This window comes from Delphinus delphis, chromosome 5 (genome assembly GCF_949987515.2).
Source record: "Delphinus delphis chromosome 5, mDelDel1.2, whole genome shotgun sequence".
Classification (NCBI taxonomy): Eukaryota; Metazoa; Chordata; class Mammalia; order Artiodactyla; family Delphinidae; genus Delphinus; species Delphinus delphis.
The window spans coordinates 34,317,859-34,335,926 of record NC_082687.1 but is presented as its reverse complement, the minus strand read 5'-3'; positions in this window follow the sequence as shown (position 1 = coordinate 34,335,926).

Genomic DNA, 18,068 nt, shown 5'->3' with positions numbered 1-18,068 from the left:
TGGCTTCCATCACTTGTGTAACCAATTTTCTGCGTTAAATTCCTTCTCTTTTGCATTCTTGAATAGGTTCTGTTTTGCATGATCTGCTGAGCTTCCCCTGCATATATGCTTTCATTAATTTGCTCTCCCACTACAGTTGCTGCATGTACAGGCTGATAACACTGACATACACAAGAAAACCCCAACTCCACAGTATGACATTCAAAGCTTTCCTTGAACTCAACCCTACCTTCATCTCTCCTGACATCTTAGGATATACCTGATGCTTCTGTCATACCAAACTACTTCCAATTCCAGCAACACATCAGCCTTTCTCATGCCTCTCTGCCCTCCCTATTCACTTATCTCGACAACCTGTGCTCACTTCTAATCCTGCAAGGAGCACATGACACATCACAGTTGTTTTCCTTCAGCCTCCTCACCACAGCTGTGTCTTTTAGGACAGAGTCTGGATTGTTTCCATCCATTGTTTAAATCTTAGCAAACATGGAAAGCACAATTTTACTGAATAATTGAGGTCAGCAAAGTACAAAGTAACAATTTTGATCCTTTCCTTTACTGAAGATAATTGCTTATATAGGATTCTTGCTCTGATATGACATCTCTGTGCTTATTTTCTTGTTCTTAATCAGGTAACCACCTCTACAAGAAAGTTGTTCCAAGATATAATCTCTGATTAGAACATTAAAAATTGTTAGTCAGTACATACCACAAGGAAACTTTCTCTCTCCAAGGGCTTAACACACACACATACACTAATAGTTGCTTATCACAAAGATGATAGAGATTTTCACATACTCGTGCATTTTCTTTACTGATATATTCTCATTCTCTCTGCATACATTTCAAATAGAATGTTCTAAAGAGTCCAGGCCGCCTTTTGCACTTGCCTCCTTTCTTTAGTGATTAGAGAAAGTGGAAACTAACCATTCAAATCTTGGAGTGTTTTATTTGATGGGCCCTTTCATTTCCCTTAGACTAAGAACGAGACTCTACAGAGCACAATTAGTCAATCCTGACAAGTCTTTAACAGAACTAATGAGACTCCAGAAGGTCTGAGTTTGAGGTTTGCAGCAAACTAAATTGGGAGCAAGCCCAAGATTGAAGGTTATTAGGAGCATATTTGATTTATTAACTTATTTTGCTTTTTCTTTTCAGTCTCATTTTCTTTATTCACTTCTTTAAAGCTTCTCTACAGGAATGATTATTGATATACAGGGTATTAGCATGTGGATTCTAATAGCTGTTCGCAAGCACACGACTGGCCTTCAACCAGGTCAGAGTGTTACCCAGAGAATGTATCATTTTATGACTGCATTTCTGGAAAAGTGGAAGAGGATAAGAGAGTACACAGAGGGAGTCGCCAGAGTAAAAACTCAAAAGCACAACAATTCAAAGATGAATAGAAAAGGGGAAAAACGTTTCCATGAAATAAGGTAAAAATGAGGCATCACACTGTTCAAGACATTCAAGGAGAACTGTGAGTGGTAGTTTTCTTGAATGAGTGAATCATTAGAGATTCAGTTATAGAACTATTTCTTCATAGATAGGAAAATGGCTTCAGGACTTTTTTCCCCCAGAGAGTCAAAGAACTTCAAATTATCTAAGTGGGAAACAAGTTTATGCTTTGACTCCATATTTAAATTTGTGGGGTTTTTTTTGCAACAGTATTCTTACTGTCACAGGTTGGCCTTAGTAAAAACTTAATACCTTTACAATCACAAAACTTTCCCGGAATTTTTCTCAGGGAAGAATCCCAGAAAATATGCCATATGCCCTATATGTATTAGTCCTGGAGAGAGGGGGTGTGGACATCCAAGAATGTTGCATGTAAGACATGACCATTTGCCTGATAAGCAGAAAGTTGAAAATATTCACCAAGGCGATTGGGAATGTACCTCTTCTGTCTATTTGAGCCTCTGACCTTTGAAAACAGCACTGTGTATTTCGTGTCACTGAGTTTACACGATGTGTCCCTATTTCCAAAAGCCTTAAAGCTTTTCCTTTTGCCTCCTTTTTGTCCATCATATGCTCCTACCAGGGAGTGAGACCTTCTGGTGCAGAACCAGTGAACGCTTACATGAATGTGTCCGTTCTTGAGCAGCTTTGGAGAATGCAGTATGACCTTCCCCGCTAAACAGGTGTTTGATTTTTAAAGAGGCAGGAAGAGTAACAACCTGCTGTTCTAGAAAGATAATTACCTCTCTCTAAGAAGAGTCAGGGAAATAGTCAAGACTCTTCAATGAGTGAGGAGTATTCCAGTGAGTGTAGAAAACAGGGATGGTCTCACCCACAATGCCCATCTTCGGCCTAAATGTGGAACAAAAGCCCCTACACTCATGAGGACCTCCCCCATCCCTCTTCAAAGGACCCGAAAGCTTCTTTTGGGGTGTTCTCATTACCAGAAGGTGAATCAGTTAGGACTTACACTTACTGACCCGGCCCTCGCGCTTCTGCTGAGACGTGGAAGCCAGACGTGTGCCGCCTGTCAGTTTGATGATTATCTAGCCCGCCGACCCGGAGAGGGCACTGGGCGGTTCCCAAAGGCAGGCCCAGTCCGTCCGATCCGACGGTGCTGGGCAGCCGCGCGCGCGGGAGAGCAGGAGAGCGCAGCGTCCGCCTGACAGTCGGAGCCGCTAGGAGGTTTGCGCCCCTGGGGTCCGCAGCCCACCTCCGCAGCAGAGCGTAAGGGCACCGCCCCGCCCCGCACTGCGCGGCCAGAGGAGCGTGTGGGGATCCGAGGCTCCGGAGGCGGGAGACGAATCCCTCCCTTGAGGAAAAAGAAACAGGGGCGGAGGGTGGGGGACAAGGGTCCCTCAATGGAGAAGGCTGGACGGAAATTCTCCGTGCGATGGAGCTGGAAACAGAGTCCAGGTCTCTCCCCCTGGAGGGCTTGGAACGCGCGCAGCGGGACCCTGCCCAGAGCCCCCTCCCGGGACCCCACAGCCGCCTGCAACGGCTTCTCTTCTCCCCTGACCCCCACTGGCCACCCCCAAGTTTGATACTCTGGGTGTTCGCACCACTCCTACCTTCCACCACCCCCTCCCTTATTCTCCCGCTCCTCAGTTCTATGAGAGACGGCCCGGCGAGGACAGACCCCGGACTAGGGCCGGGCTCACCACATCCTCCGAGGAGAGGCCAGGGCCAAGGCCAGGGCGAGGGCTAGGGCGAAGGCGGGGCGGACAGTCCCAGCTGCGGGCGCTGAGGGTGAGAGGAGATCTCGAACTGGCTCGAGGCGGATCTGGGAGGCAGAAGCCCAGCGACTTGGCGGAGATGGTAAAATCCCAGAACTGCAACCAGGAGTCGCTCTCCTTTTTGCTTATAGGAGCAGAGGTGGGGGGCTGGACCCCGCGCAGAACCACGGAAAAGCGCCGCACGACTGCGCGCGGAAGACCAACCCTCCGCCAGGGCTGGAGCGCAGGGCGCCGGTGCAACTCTAACTGGGCGGTCGCTGCGCTCCAACGGGAAGCAGAAGCGAGTTCAGATCCTGTTTGCCCGCGATCAATTGGTTGCAATTTCCTGAACTGGTGTCTGTTGACAGTTTACAAGTTGAGTAGTGCGCATTCAGATTCAAAAGCCGGCAGCCCGGGTGGTGTACGCTGCTGCTCAGGGCAAAAGCTAGAATAGGAAAGAGAAAACAAAGGGTCACAAAAACAAAACAAAACAAGACAAATCTAAACCTTGATCTGTCCAGTTAGCTGACTTTTGGATCCTTCGCTCTTTGGTCATGACCCAAGCTACTCGTGCCACGATGCGCGCGTGCCTCCGAAATGCTCTCACCAGTCTCCTCCTGGCGATGCCCTCTGCTAATGGCTGGAGCCCGCCAGGCTGAATTAAAGCATCAGAGCAAAACAAGATTGCGGAGTCAGTCAACAAAGCTGCGGGTCTGTTTCCTCAGTATTCCTCCCAGAAACTCTTAATTCAGAGCCATTCCTTCTCGCAGTTTTCAGCCAATCTCTCTTCCCCTTGTTCATTTTTAGAGGGGGCAGCAGAGCCCATAGAACTAGGAAAACAAAAGACTGAAACTGGAAACCGAAGCCCTTCCTCCAATATCTTGTGCTGGGGCTTAGCACACATTACTTTCCTTGTATGCATCAGTCTCTTCATTTCTGAAATGAGGATGATCATACTGCTTCACTTGAAATTTCTGTGAAGTATAAAAAAGAGTAAGCTAATCAAAAAATACTCTCCAAAATATTAGTTAAGTCCTCTTGTCAAAAGCATTGAGGTTTCAGTCTATGGGGGGCTTGCCCACACCCTGATAGTGTTGCATATGTAAGGCATTTTTACTCAGCCTAATCTGAAATTGATCTTCTGGCTAGTATAGAATTATGCCCACAGTAGAAGAGAAATTATTGAGAAAACAAAGAAGCTTGGGCTTTTCAATTACCAGTAAACAAAAATACATAGAACTGGAAATATCCAAGATGTTCTACACAGTTCCACTTAAAATATTTTTGTACATTTTTTACCTTGGAGAAATATTCCTTGTTCACACATGTGTTTTCTGCAACAGGTTCCACGTTTCTTAATATATTTGCACCAGTGAAGAATGAACTATGTGCCAAGGAGCTGTAACTCTAGAAGAGTAGGAGTGGCTTAAAACAACAATCACAAAAACAAACACACAGGAAAACAGATGAGTGCTGTAATTGCTTTGGAGGATTCAGCAGATTTCACTGACATAGGTTGCACAAAACAACTTTGCCTCCTTTTAAAACTGTTTTTCAGAAGCATCTTAGCAAGCACATACAAATATTTGTCTCACTCTCTTACCGACACGTATGTGTCTTAGAAGAGTCACATAGCTCCACAGACATCTAATCAGCAGTCCTGTTAAGATTGCATGACTTCTTTGATTAATGTTTTCCAATAAAGTACACAATTGCATGAGAAACTGATCCATGGAAATTAAAGTTGCTTTATTGTGTGTCATATTATCAAGGATAGTTTTGACAATTAACTCAACACTTTTTTGTGCATTAAGATCTAACAGATATCTTTTAGTGTGCACATACACTGTAGTACAGCAGCAATGAGCCACTCCGATAAATGCCAATAAACCCCATCAAGACACTGATAGAAAGTGGTGGAAGTGGTGGTGAAATATTGATTAATACAAATTGAGACAGGACACAATTTTTACTGCCTGATTTCTGTTGTGTCAACTCATTTAGTTCCTTGGGCAATTTCACATCTAACTAGAATATGTTCTGATTGCTCCTCACATAGGGAGCAGACTCAAACTCAGATGCCTTTAGCTTGGGCCAATGACCTCAATATACCAGCAGCCTAGGCTGCAGTAGCCAGTAGGGAGGGTTGGGGGCTATCATGTGTCAGAAAGCACAAAGCACATGCTTCTTCTAAAGGAGGAGGCTGCTTCTCAGACTCCACTGAACTGCCCTGCAAAAATATAGATTCAGTATTGTGAGATCTGATATTTTAAGAGAAGAAAAATCCATATTATTAAAAACCTTCCAGATTTTATATGAAGGAAATTAATTTTTAAAACGTAACCCCCAGGTGGCCCAGATCTGTGCAGACCAAAATAAATAAGGAGATATAGATAGGGATAGACAGACAGACAGATGGATAGAAAGATGGATAGATATCTGCAGCCTGGCCCATGGGCTTCCAATATTGTAGCCTCTCATATTTGTATGTGATGTTTGACAAACCTCCTAAAATATCCAAAACATGACTCTCCTACCATTTTCCCTACCCATAGACCATTCCTCAGTGCATAAAAGGAATGCAGCCAAATATTAATTGCTAAATAAGTAATTTTTTTCCCCCACTTCTGATTGAATAGGTGTTCTCAGTGAGACTGAAGTAAAGAACATGGTGAATAACTGAACAATTTGGTATTTTAGATGGTTGGAATGAGAAATTTCACAGAAGTGCTTCATTTAAAAAAAACAGATGATGTCAGGATAGAAGGCCATTAATGATACATAGTTTTTAGATAAAGTAAATCATGATATGGATTTCCTTCAGTCTAAATTTATTTTGAGAGCAAGGAAGCATCCTCCAATGTGTAAATAACTTCGTTGTTATTTTGATTACAAAAGTAATTTATAACGATTGTAAAGGGAGCAAAGAAAGAAATATACATTATCTAAAACAATGTTTTCCAATAAAACTTTCTGGAATGATGGAAATGTTCTATATCTGCACTGTCTAATATGGTAGCCACTAGCTACATGTGGCTATTGAACACTTGAAATGTGGCTAGTGCAAATGAAACTGAATTTTAAATTTTAATTTTTTTAATAAAAGCACTGAAAAGAACAAGTGTGTTTTGATTCCTGGGGGAAAGTTCAGAAAGCTATTTTTTTCCCCTTAATGTCAATGTTTCCTGAGAGATTATTAAATAAGCTTCAAGCCATACAACCCTAACTTAAATCACAGACAGAATGAAATAGTGTAGTGCAGCTGGAATGTGGAAGCTGATTCCAGAAGGAGAAAGAAGTAAGCTCCATAAATCAGGACACCAGCCCAAGGAAGGGAGGAAGAGCAAAGAACAGAAAGAGGAAGGACAGCAAACCCATGCAGAGGAATTCTCTAAACCCAGTCATGTAAGAAAAGCTCAGTGAGGCTTATTAGCTTTTATTAAATAATGTACTTAAATTCTCAGACTGAAAAAAAATCCTAATAACAAGTCCCTAGTTAGGAAATGTTAATAATCAGGTTAGCTTAACAGTTAGTTATAGTGCTTAGTATATTTGAAACTGACTCTGTTTTGCTTTATTTAAATGTTCAATAAATTTAGTTATTTATTCTTAGGCTTATTAAGTCCTTTCTACAGAAATTATTTTTAAAGTTTCAATAACACTCTCCTATAGTAAAAAATTATGGAGCCTAGCTATCCTAATGTCCATTTTGTTATACTGTTGATTCTCAATAGGTTGTAGATATATTTCTGATTGGATATGAAAAGGAACAATGGGAGTTAAGTTCATATCTGAACAGATACAATGGAGGATGTACCAAGTAGACATAGAAAAAGAGACTAGTTTATGTAAATGGAGCTGCAAGTGTAATAACTTTTAAATTAGTCTACCTTTTTAAAAAACTAGCCAGTCTAATCACACTTGTTCTGATGAAAAGGTAATCTTGTTCTGCTTCCTTCTATCTCATTGAAAACTTAGTTCATTTGGAACAAGTGGACCAGTAAACATGTGAGTGGGCAAGAAGTGGCCCAGACAGTGAAGTTCACAAAGCTCACAGTCTGGATTCTCTTACAGTCCTTGTATGCAGTGTGTTATGTAGGCAGGTGTCTCATTCAAGAAAAGCAACTAGTCATTCAGAGTGAAATGTATGCTAAATCCTAAACTGGACATAAATATCATTTGCTATGATTTGTATTTCTATGGATTCTGGATTTTTATTTTTGTTTTGAATTTTTAATTACAGATTCAAAGTAATTAAGCAGGATTGTAAGCAACATATGCAGCATTTTGCTGAGATTTTTATCTTTTGGTGATCATCCAAATGGATATTGAGACTGGTAAAGGGCCAAATCTAGAAGGATATTTAAATGCAAATGACTTACAGTTCAAATTTTAACATGGAACAAAGGAAGGGATATTTTTATGTGGAATTCAGAATTTAATCAATGCAAATGTTCATTGGATTATCTGAAACGTGCACAGGAGGCCCATGGCTAAAGGGGAAACCTGCACTCTTTTAGAAATACCAACTTTATTTAATAAGTGTTTATCCTTGTAGCATAGAGACATAATTTGATATGTATTTTTTGAATCATACACTTGAAACAAATTTAGTTTTAAAATTTTCTCAAAAAAGTACAAGTAAAATCAAAGCTCTCATACTAAATTACTATTGGTTTATTTTGAGAGATGAGAAGTCAAAGATTTATATATAGTTTTCACATGTTATTTTGGAGATGATGAAATGGCTTATTCAAAGTAAAAATTTCAAAATGTGAAATGAATAATATAAGTAAGATTAAATTCAGGACTCACTACTCTTTGTAGTAAAAAAGAATTATATAAAAATCCATGTAAACATTTTATTACTCACAACTCGTCAACAAATCTTTATAGAGTATATAATTTGTTATAGGTACTGTGCCAGATGATGTCCATACAAGGCGAATGACACAAAGACCTGGTTGTTTCTAGTCCAAGTATGTAGACTTTTAAATAAAGAAGTACCATAAACAGCTTGAGATTTTCTGGTAGACTTTGACATAATGGATTTCAATGCCAAATCTGGCCTCTGTACTCCAACACAGAATTAAATCTTGGAGACACAGTTTTGGGTAAAGTAAAAAAGAATAGGTTTATTTCTTTGTCAGGCAAACAGGGCCACAGCAGGCTAATGCCCTCAAAACTGTGTGTACCAACCTGGAGGGGGTAGTGAGAAATTTTATAGTAATGGTTCAAAGGCAGTGTGATCAGCTCATGGACATTATTCTGATTGGTTGGTGGGGAGGTAATCAGGAGTCAGCATCATCAACCTTCTGGTTCCAACACATCTGGGGTCTACGTGCTTGTGGGCAGCATATAGTTAACTTCTCCCACCTGGTGGGGGTTTCAGTCTCTGAAAAACAGCTCAAGGATATAGTTATGTGTATCCCTTGAGAGAGAACCAGGACCTGCCCCAAGGCTGCACTGTTGTTTCTTGACTGATCCTCCCTTATCTCTGCATTCCCTCCCTTCCCCGATTAGCAGCTGTTTGAACCTGCCCCGTTGGAACTCAGGGAAGGCCATGGAGGCTGAATGAAGCCTATTTCCTGTAATCAAGAAATGAGGGACTCAGAAAGGCTTTAGTGCCCAGGATCCCCACAGGGTCCTGCTCAGTTTCAATTTGAGGCCACGAAGAAGGAATGTTCAGTTTTTGTTTTTGTTTATAAGAAGAGTTGTGTGAGTGGAAGGGGAAGAATCAGGGAAGTATTTCATGCAGGAAGTAACTCAACTCAATGTAAACCTAGATAGAGGCCTTCTTGGCTTTACCCAGCACTTGGATACCATTTTCTGTTGGAAATAACCTTCTGAAAACCAAAGTATCATGCATGGGTGATATATTCAGAATCTTTTGTTGAATTCTTGGAAATGATTACCAAGACATTCAATTTAATCATTTAACATCTAGATCACACTTGAATAAGAAATTCATTTCCTGGGATTTAGTCTACATTTTCTTTATCATCACTGAGTTATTCTCTCAACATTAATAACTAAAAGCAAATATTATAGAAACATAACCTTCTAGCAATTCTGTCCTCTGGCATCTTTTTGATTTCTTCCATTTTGTGAGAGTATAAAAAATAGCTATAATAAGGCTTTTGACTGATTCAGTCATCCTGCTCTTGGTTTGCTAGCACACTGAAATATGATAAAGAAATTGTTTTGTTTGGAGACACCAGTTACTTAATTAAGTTTACCTGTCATGCGGAGAGCATACAGAAAATGTAAATATTGCCTTCTGTTAAGTGGATTATATGTTGTAACCTAGGTATGATACTGAGTATATCTAGATAAACATAGTGGAAAAAATACAAATGTGGAATACAATTATGAACTAGGGCTATTTTTATCAAACGGTGGTGCTAGGGTTCCCTTCATCAAAATCGTATGAGGTCCCTCATAATAATGCTGATTCCAAGATTCTACCGTAGACAATGCAGCCAAAGAAACTCTTGGGGTAAGAGATGCATTCTGCAATTGGCAAGCCCCCCAGATAATGTAAATATATATCTACTTTTGACAAGCACTAATCTAGGGGGAAATCTCTCTTATGCCAATAAATAAAGGGGCAAATAAATAAACAAGAGTGACAGAACAGAATTTTATCTGTATTATTTAGACATTTTATGTTCTTCAGAAATTGCTGGGCACTTTTTCACTTCCTACTGTTCATACAGATTTAATATGATAATGCATTTTGTTTCCATAGATAAAATTATTTGTAGATATAAAAGTATCCAGTGTAAATTCCTTAGGGACATATCTCTTTGCTTAATTTACTTTCTAGTTAGGAGTCAGAGAATCACTTCCGTAGAGAAACAGTCCCTCACCATGCTAAACAGGTCAAATTTGCCTATCAGAGAGCTCTTACTCCCCTTTGGCTCTTCAACACATGTAACACTTTGAATTGTGCACTTCTATGTGATGCTTTTACTACCTGATGAACAACTATCTTCCCAACTAGAACTTGAGACCCTGAGGGCAGCTCTAACTCTGATTTAGCCACCACTGTATCATTTGCCTCTAGCACAGTGCCTCATAAACAGATGACACTAAATGTATCTTGTACATTTGCATGTATAGGAGAGGTATGAAAAGGTAGTCTTCCAGATATTCCTCCTTTTAACCAGTTAACATCATTACACAAATTTTTTGAAACTATCTTCTCCATCTCTCTTCATTTCCCCTTCCTTGCTCCATCATTACCTTGCCCAGTTAGATTTCACTTCTCTTACAGACAATTCTGAGCAGATCTCTCCCTCCTTCTTCACCTCCTCTTCTAAGCACAAGTTATCCTTCTCCACTGCAAGAAAAGTATATATTCCTAAACTGCTGAGAAACTAGGTATCCCTGAACTGCTAAAGAAAGTCCATATTCTTCTGACTCAGGGATGCAAATCTTTCGATTCCTTCTCGATTCCACTCTTCACACAAGTTCTTATTTCTAAAGTTAATCCCTGCTTGTGCCTGACATAAATAATCACTCACACATCTGAGAGGCAGCTGCAGCCTAGTGGTTAAGTGTGAAAGGGCTGGAGTTACCCTACTTAGATTTAAATCCTTATTATGCCATTTATTCACCATCCATTTTGGGGCAACTTGCTTGGGCAAGTTTTCTGGGCTTCATATTCCTCATCTGGAAATCAGAGTTAATAATACCCAACCTATAAAGCTGTTGCAAAGATTAATAGATGGGACAATATACATAGAGTATCTGACACTGCAGAGTGTTAAGTCTAGCTCAGAGTAGCCTCTTAGAAAGTATTAGTAATTACTATCAAATAGGTATCTTGCCTTCTCCCACTACATGTCAGTTCTCAGTTAAATACCTTTACCTGATCCTATAATCTCTTCCATTACATCTTTACTCTTAAACACCACATTTCTTAAAACTATTCTTTCCTTACCTCCTACTTTATTCTTATCTACTAAAAAGTAGATACTCATTCCTACAAATATATTCCAGGTGATTGTAAAGCTACAATGGGTTATTATCCATACCAGGCAAACACTGGGCCAAATTTTTTTTCCTTCCCTTCTAAAACCTCAATGATTTCCTCCCCAAACTCATGTCCAGAGATTAGGTCTAGAAAAGATTAGCTGTCCTGGGGTTGAGAGTTTAGAATGCTTTGCTATGCACTAACTTTAATCTTAAGAGTTGTGCAACTCTTGCGGTCTTACATATAGTATTCTTTAGTTGGGTTTGTAGGTAGTGACTCCATACATAAAGTACAATCCTTGTTTCTTTGTAGTGGGCCTGTCTTACATGAATAAATGAGAATCATCCTCAAATATTGTATTGTGTATAATGGTCTTCATTGCATAATAAATTTGCCCAATTGTGCCTTGGCATAATGTAGGGCAGATTATTATTAAACCTATGCAAGTAACTATATTGCTTTGTAAAGTAAGAAAACTCAGTCACAATATTTGTTTCCAAATTCTGCAGGGTAAGTGAGAATCAGATACCATTTAAAAATATATTTCATTTTACAAATGCATAGTTTAAAATTCAGTTTATAAATGCATAGTCTAAATTGAGGGCTAGAGATAGCTTAAGAAGAAAGAAATAAGGCCTCCCCATATATTCCTTATAAGACAAAAACATAATATCAACAATATTGCAAATAAATAATCAAAATAAAATGTCCTTTTTCAGTATTTTTGGTCCTATTAAGTTTTGACCCACTGGATCTTGGATAATTCCTCTGCTTTCATAAAGTTGTCCACTTCTGGACTAAAAAGAGCCCTAGAAATCTTGACTCAGTACCCTGGCACAACCTCAAAGACACACAAGGTGAGTCAGCCTGGGAATCTGTACACAAGACTTTATTCTTTGAAGTATCAGTTTTTGAGTTTCTTTTACAGTCCATTCCTTGAAGCTCTGAAGCTGTTCTTCTTGGCTTAAGACAAAAATTCTGATCTGAGCTTATAGTAAGGCTAAAAGCCTCAGAGTAAATGTTATAGTTGCAGGTGAAACAGAATGACTATAGTTCATTTATTGCCATAATCAACAATATTGGAAAGGGAGAGAGTAAACTCTGCTATTGGGTATAACATACAACTCTTCTATAAGAATTTATTTTATGTTTCCCCTGAGCCTAAAGACACATTATCATCAGTGAGGGTGTTAAAACACCTCCAAAATCCTCCAATCTATCTGTAATCTCTGAAAGATCTATATTAGCAGCATTTTAGTGTACAAAGTTATCCTTCTCTTGAACAACTCTGTGCCTGGAAATATTACAAATACTCTTGGAGCTAATTAAGAAATATGAAGCATAACAAAAAATCTAATTGTTTTCATATCCCTTTTATAATGTGAATGAATAAACCTTTTTATTTTCTATAGCATTTTTAAAATAATCAGAGGCATAATGCAGTCAATCCCCAGCACAGAAAATTATTACAGATTATATACAATCTGGGCAGATTGAATAGAAGGTAAAACAAACAAATGATTTACTATACCTTGTTAAGGGTAAGCTAAATGCTCTACACAATGTTATTCTACCAGAGAGAAAACCATGTTCTAGATGTATTAATATGATATTTGAAAATAAAAAGATTGTAAGCTCCTTAAAAAATACTATCTGAATAAACCCTCAACCTGAGTGAACTTTGCCAATATTTTAACATAATTAATAATTCCATCATATCTTAAGTAATATAAACCAAGTAATAAATTTCACTTCTCTCAAACTTTATTCAGCTAATTGTACAAAATCAAGTTTTGCCCTTTACTAAATTCTTTTATATTTTGGGACAATCTCACACTTCATTTTAGAACAAATCTTTTTTCTTCTTCCTTTGAGAACAACAGAAAACTTCATATTTCACACACATATATGCTCCTACCAGAGGCTCAAATACCAATAAGAACTATAGCATTTAACCAAATTAGCTACCTTCTATTTAACTGAGAGTATATAAATGGTAATTATCATACACAAGCAATTCAGCAGACAAGAAAATCTCACCCCCTAGAGTCACACACATCACTTTTATCTCTCTGGAAAGTGACAAAAATAACAGTACACATTCATTAGCAAGACCCCAAAGTATAGCCACTTTAATACACTAAACTAAGGATCGAAGTGACATATAATGAAAAACTATGCTTAATTGAAAAGGAAGAAGTGAAACTGTCACTACTTACAGATGACATGATTTTATATATAGAAAACCCCAAAGACTTCACCAAAAATCTACTGGAAATAATAAATGAATACAGTAAAGTTGCAGGATATAATATTAATATACAGAAATCTGTTGCTTTTCTATACAGTAATAATGAACTATCAGGAATGATAAATTAAGAAAACAATCCTTTTTACAATCACAACAAAAAGAATTTTAAAAATTTAAAATAAAAAAATGAAAACTATGCCTTATGGCTAAGGTATCAGTATTCTTTCTCAAGTAAAAAGTTATCCAGGGATCCAAATATTATTTATGAACTGGTTTAGTATTAGTCCAAGGTTGTAAAGTTAACTAAGGATCTTCAATATCATGTTTTAAGCTGACACATTAGAAACATGATTACTGCTCATATAAAATAATTTGTCACACTGGTTTAATTTAGATTAACACAATTTTACATTATCCATAATCATCAACATTGTGTTAGCTTATTTGATCAGTAAAACAGTATAAGAAATCTAGGAAGTTCAGACGAACTAATATCAATTAGTATTAAAACAAACACACATCTGATAATTACATCAGGGAAAAGTCAGAGCTGTGTTTTAATTTTTATTATTATTTATTTATTTATTTACATTTTTACAAGAGATAAATAAACTGACACCAAGCATTGTAAATGGATGACCACAACAAAAACGATTGCAATTATCAAACACAAAACACACTCATACTATGTCATAATATTGACATTCAGTCCAGTAATCCTCCACTGTAACAGCTCCTTTACTTTGCAGTGAAAATAAATTTGTATATTTTTTGCCTCTGAGTCCTTGTGGGATTTTTTTTTTATTCAAACAGAAAGTCACAAAAATTATAATCATCCTCATCAGTTCACTCAGTCTCATGTAATTAATTTTTTTTATCTTGATCTTTTGTTAGCAGTTTTATGAACTCATCAGTTTTCCATTAGAATTCTGAAAATGCTTATTCATTCAGTTCAGTAGTATAGTCAGTTACCAGAAACCTGTACCTGTCAGAGTCTTTCCCATGAATTCCTTGAAGATGAAACCCTTTTATAGGAACATTTTTGCGAAAGCATCAGAGTACACCCAGAACTTTCTGTAAAGGACAAAAGACTTAAAAAATGACCACGGGGCTTCCCTGGTGGTGCAGTAGTTGGGAGTCCACCTACTGGTGCATGGGACACGGGTTCATGCCCCAGTCTGGGAGGATCCCACATGCCGCGGAGCGGCTGGACCGTGAGCCATGCCTGCTGAGCCTGAGCGTCTGGAGCCTGTGCTCTGCAACGGGAGAGGCCACAACAGTGAGAGGCCCGCGTACAGGAAAAAAAAAAATGACCACAGTTAAAGATTTGATGAAAGTTCATAATCATGCAATTGACAAGGAAATTTAGTTATTTCTGAGATATACATTTTAAAGTAATAACTAGAATTATGAATTATAACATTATACCAGAACATAAGATTTTTAGAAATTTCATGTAATGTCTGAGCATTTATATTAACATATTTCCATACAAGTAACCAAAGAAAGTTTACTATTAGTAGGTTTTGTTTTTGTTTCTTTTTTTATACTGCAGGTTCTTATTAGTCATCAATTTTATACACATCAGTGTATACATGTCAATCAAAATCACCCAATTCAGCACACCACCATCCCCATCCCACTGTGGTTTTCCCCCCTTGGTGTCCATATGTTTGTTCTCTACATCTGTCTCTCAATTTCTGCCCTGCAAACTGGTTCATCTGTACAATTTTTCTAGGTTCCACATATATGTGTTAATATACGATATTTATTTTTCTCTTTCAGACGTACTTCACTCTGTATGACAGTCTCTAGATCCATCCACGTCTCAACAAATGACCCAATTTCATTACTTTTTATGGCTGAGTAATATTCCATTGTATATATGTACCACATCTTCTTTATCCATTCGTCGGTCGATGGGCATTTAGGTTGCTTCCATGACTTGGCTATTGTAAATAGTGTTGCAATGAACATTGGGGTGCATGTATCTCTTTGAATTATGGTTTTCTCTGGATATATGCCCAGTAGTGGGATTGCTGGATCATATGGTAATTCTATTTTTAGTTTTTCAAGGAACCTCCATACTGTTCACCATAGTGGCTGTATTAATTTACATTCCCGACAACAGTGCAAGAGGGTTCCCTTTTCTCCACACCCTCTCCATCATTTGTTGTTTGTAGATTTTCTGATGATGCCCATTCTAACTGGTGTGAGGTGATACCTCATTGTAGTTTTGATTTGCATTTCTCTAATAATTAGTGACGTTGAGCAGCTTTTCATGTCCTTCTTGTCCATCTGTATGTCTTCTTTGGAGAAATGTCTATTTAGGTCTTCTGCCCATTTTTGGATTGGGTTGTTTGTTTCTTTAATATTGAGCTGCATGAGCTGTTTATATATTTTGGAGATTAATCCTTTGTCCATTGATTTGTTTGCAATATTTTCTCCCATTCTGAGGGTTGTCTTTTCATCTTGTTTATGGTGTCTTTTCCTGTGCAAAAGCTTTGAAGTTTCTTTAGGTCCCATTTGTTTATTTTTGCTTTTATTTCCATTACTCTAGGAGGTGTATCAAAAGATATCTTGCTGTGATTTATGTCAAAGAGTGTTCTTCCTATGTTTTCCTCTAAGAGTTTTATAGTGTCTGATCTTACATTTAGGTCTCAAATCCATTTTGAGTTTATTTTTGTGTATGGTGTTAGGGAGTGTTCTAATTTCATTCTTTTACATGTAGCTGTCCAGTTTTCCCAGCACCACTTATTGAAGAGACTGTCTTTTGTCCATTGCATATCTTTGCCTCCTTTGTCATAGATTAATTGACCATAGGTGCATGGATTTATCTCTGGGCTTTCTATCTTGTTCCATTGATCTACATTTCTGTTTTTGTGCCAGTACCATATTGTCTTGATTAATGTAGCTTTGTAATATACTCTGAAGTAAGAAAGTCTGATTCCTCCAGCTCCGTTTTTTTCCCTCAAGACTGCCTTGGAGATGTGGGGTCTTTTATGTCTCCATACAAATTTTGAGATGATTTGTTCTAGTTCCATAAAAAATGCCATTGGCTATTTGATAGGGGTTGCATTGAATCTGTAGATTGCTTTGGGCAGTATAGTCATTTTCACATTATTGATTCTTCCAGCCCAAGAACATGGCATATCTCTCCATCTGTTGGTATCATCTTTAATTTCTTTCATCAGTGTCTTATAGTTTTCTGCGTACAGATCTTTTGTTTCCCTAGGTAGGTTTATTCCTAGGTATTTTATTCTTTTTGTTGCAATGGTAAATGGGAATGTATCCATAAATTCGCCTTCTGCTTTTCATCATTATTGTATAGGAATGTGAGAGATTTCTGGACCTTAATTATATCCCCTGCAACTTTACCAAATTCATTGATTAGCTATAGTAGTTTTCTGGTGACATTTTTAGGATTCTTTATGTATAGTATCATGTCACATGCAAACAGTGACTGTTTTACTTCTTTTCCAATCTGTATTCCTTTTATTTGTTTTTCTTCTCTGATTGCCATGGCTAGGACTTCCAAAACTATGTTGAATAATAGTGGTGAGAGTGGACATCCTTGTCTCCTTCCTGATCTTAGAGGAAATGCTTTCAGTTTTTCACCATTGAGAAAGATGTTTGCTGTGGGTTTGTCATATATGGCCTTTATTATGTTGAGGTAGGTTCCCTCTATGCCCACTTTCTGGAGAGTTTTTATCATAAATGGTGTTGAATTTTGTCAAAATCTTTTTCTGCATCTATTGAAATGATCATATGTTTTTTATTCTTCAGTTTGCTAATATGGTGTATCACATTGATTGATTTGCATATATTGAAGAATCCTTACATCCCTGGGATAAATCCCACTTGATCATGGTGTATGATCCTTTTAATGTGTTTTTGGATTCTGTTTGCTAGTATTTTGTTGAGGATTTTTGCATCTCTATTCATCAGTGATATTGGTCTGTAATTTTCTTTCTTTGTAGTATCTTTGTCTGGTTTTGGTCTCAGGGTGATGGTGGCCTCATAGAATGAGTTTGGGAATGTTCCTTCCTCTGCAATTTTTGGAAGAGTTTGAGAAGGTTGGGTGTTAGCTCTTCTCTAAATATTTGATAGAATTCACCGGTGAAGCCATCTGGTCCTGGACTTTTGTTTGTTGGAATATTTTTAATCACAGTTTCAATTTCATTACTTGTGATTGGTCTGTTCATATTTTCTATTTCTTCCTGGTTCCGTCTGAAAGGTTATACCTTTCTAAGAATTTGTCCATATGTTCCAGGTTGTCCATTTTATTAGAATAAAATTGCTTGTAGTAGTCTCTTAGGATGCTTTGTATTTCTGCGGTGTCTGTTGTAACTTCTCCTTTTTTATTTCTAATTTTAAAGTCTATTTTATCTGATATGAGTATAGCTACTCCAGCTTTTTTTGATTTCCATTTGCATGGAATATCTTTTTCCATTCCCTCACTTTCAGTCTATATGTTTCCCTAGGTCTGAAGTGGGTCTCTTGTAGACAGCGTATATTTGGGTCTTGTTTTTGTATCCATTCAGCAAGCCTATGTGTTTTGGTTGGAGCATTTAATCCATTCACGTTTAAGGTATTTATCGATATGTATGTTCCTATGACTTATTTTGTAATTGTTTTGGGTTTGCTTTTGTAGATCCTTTTC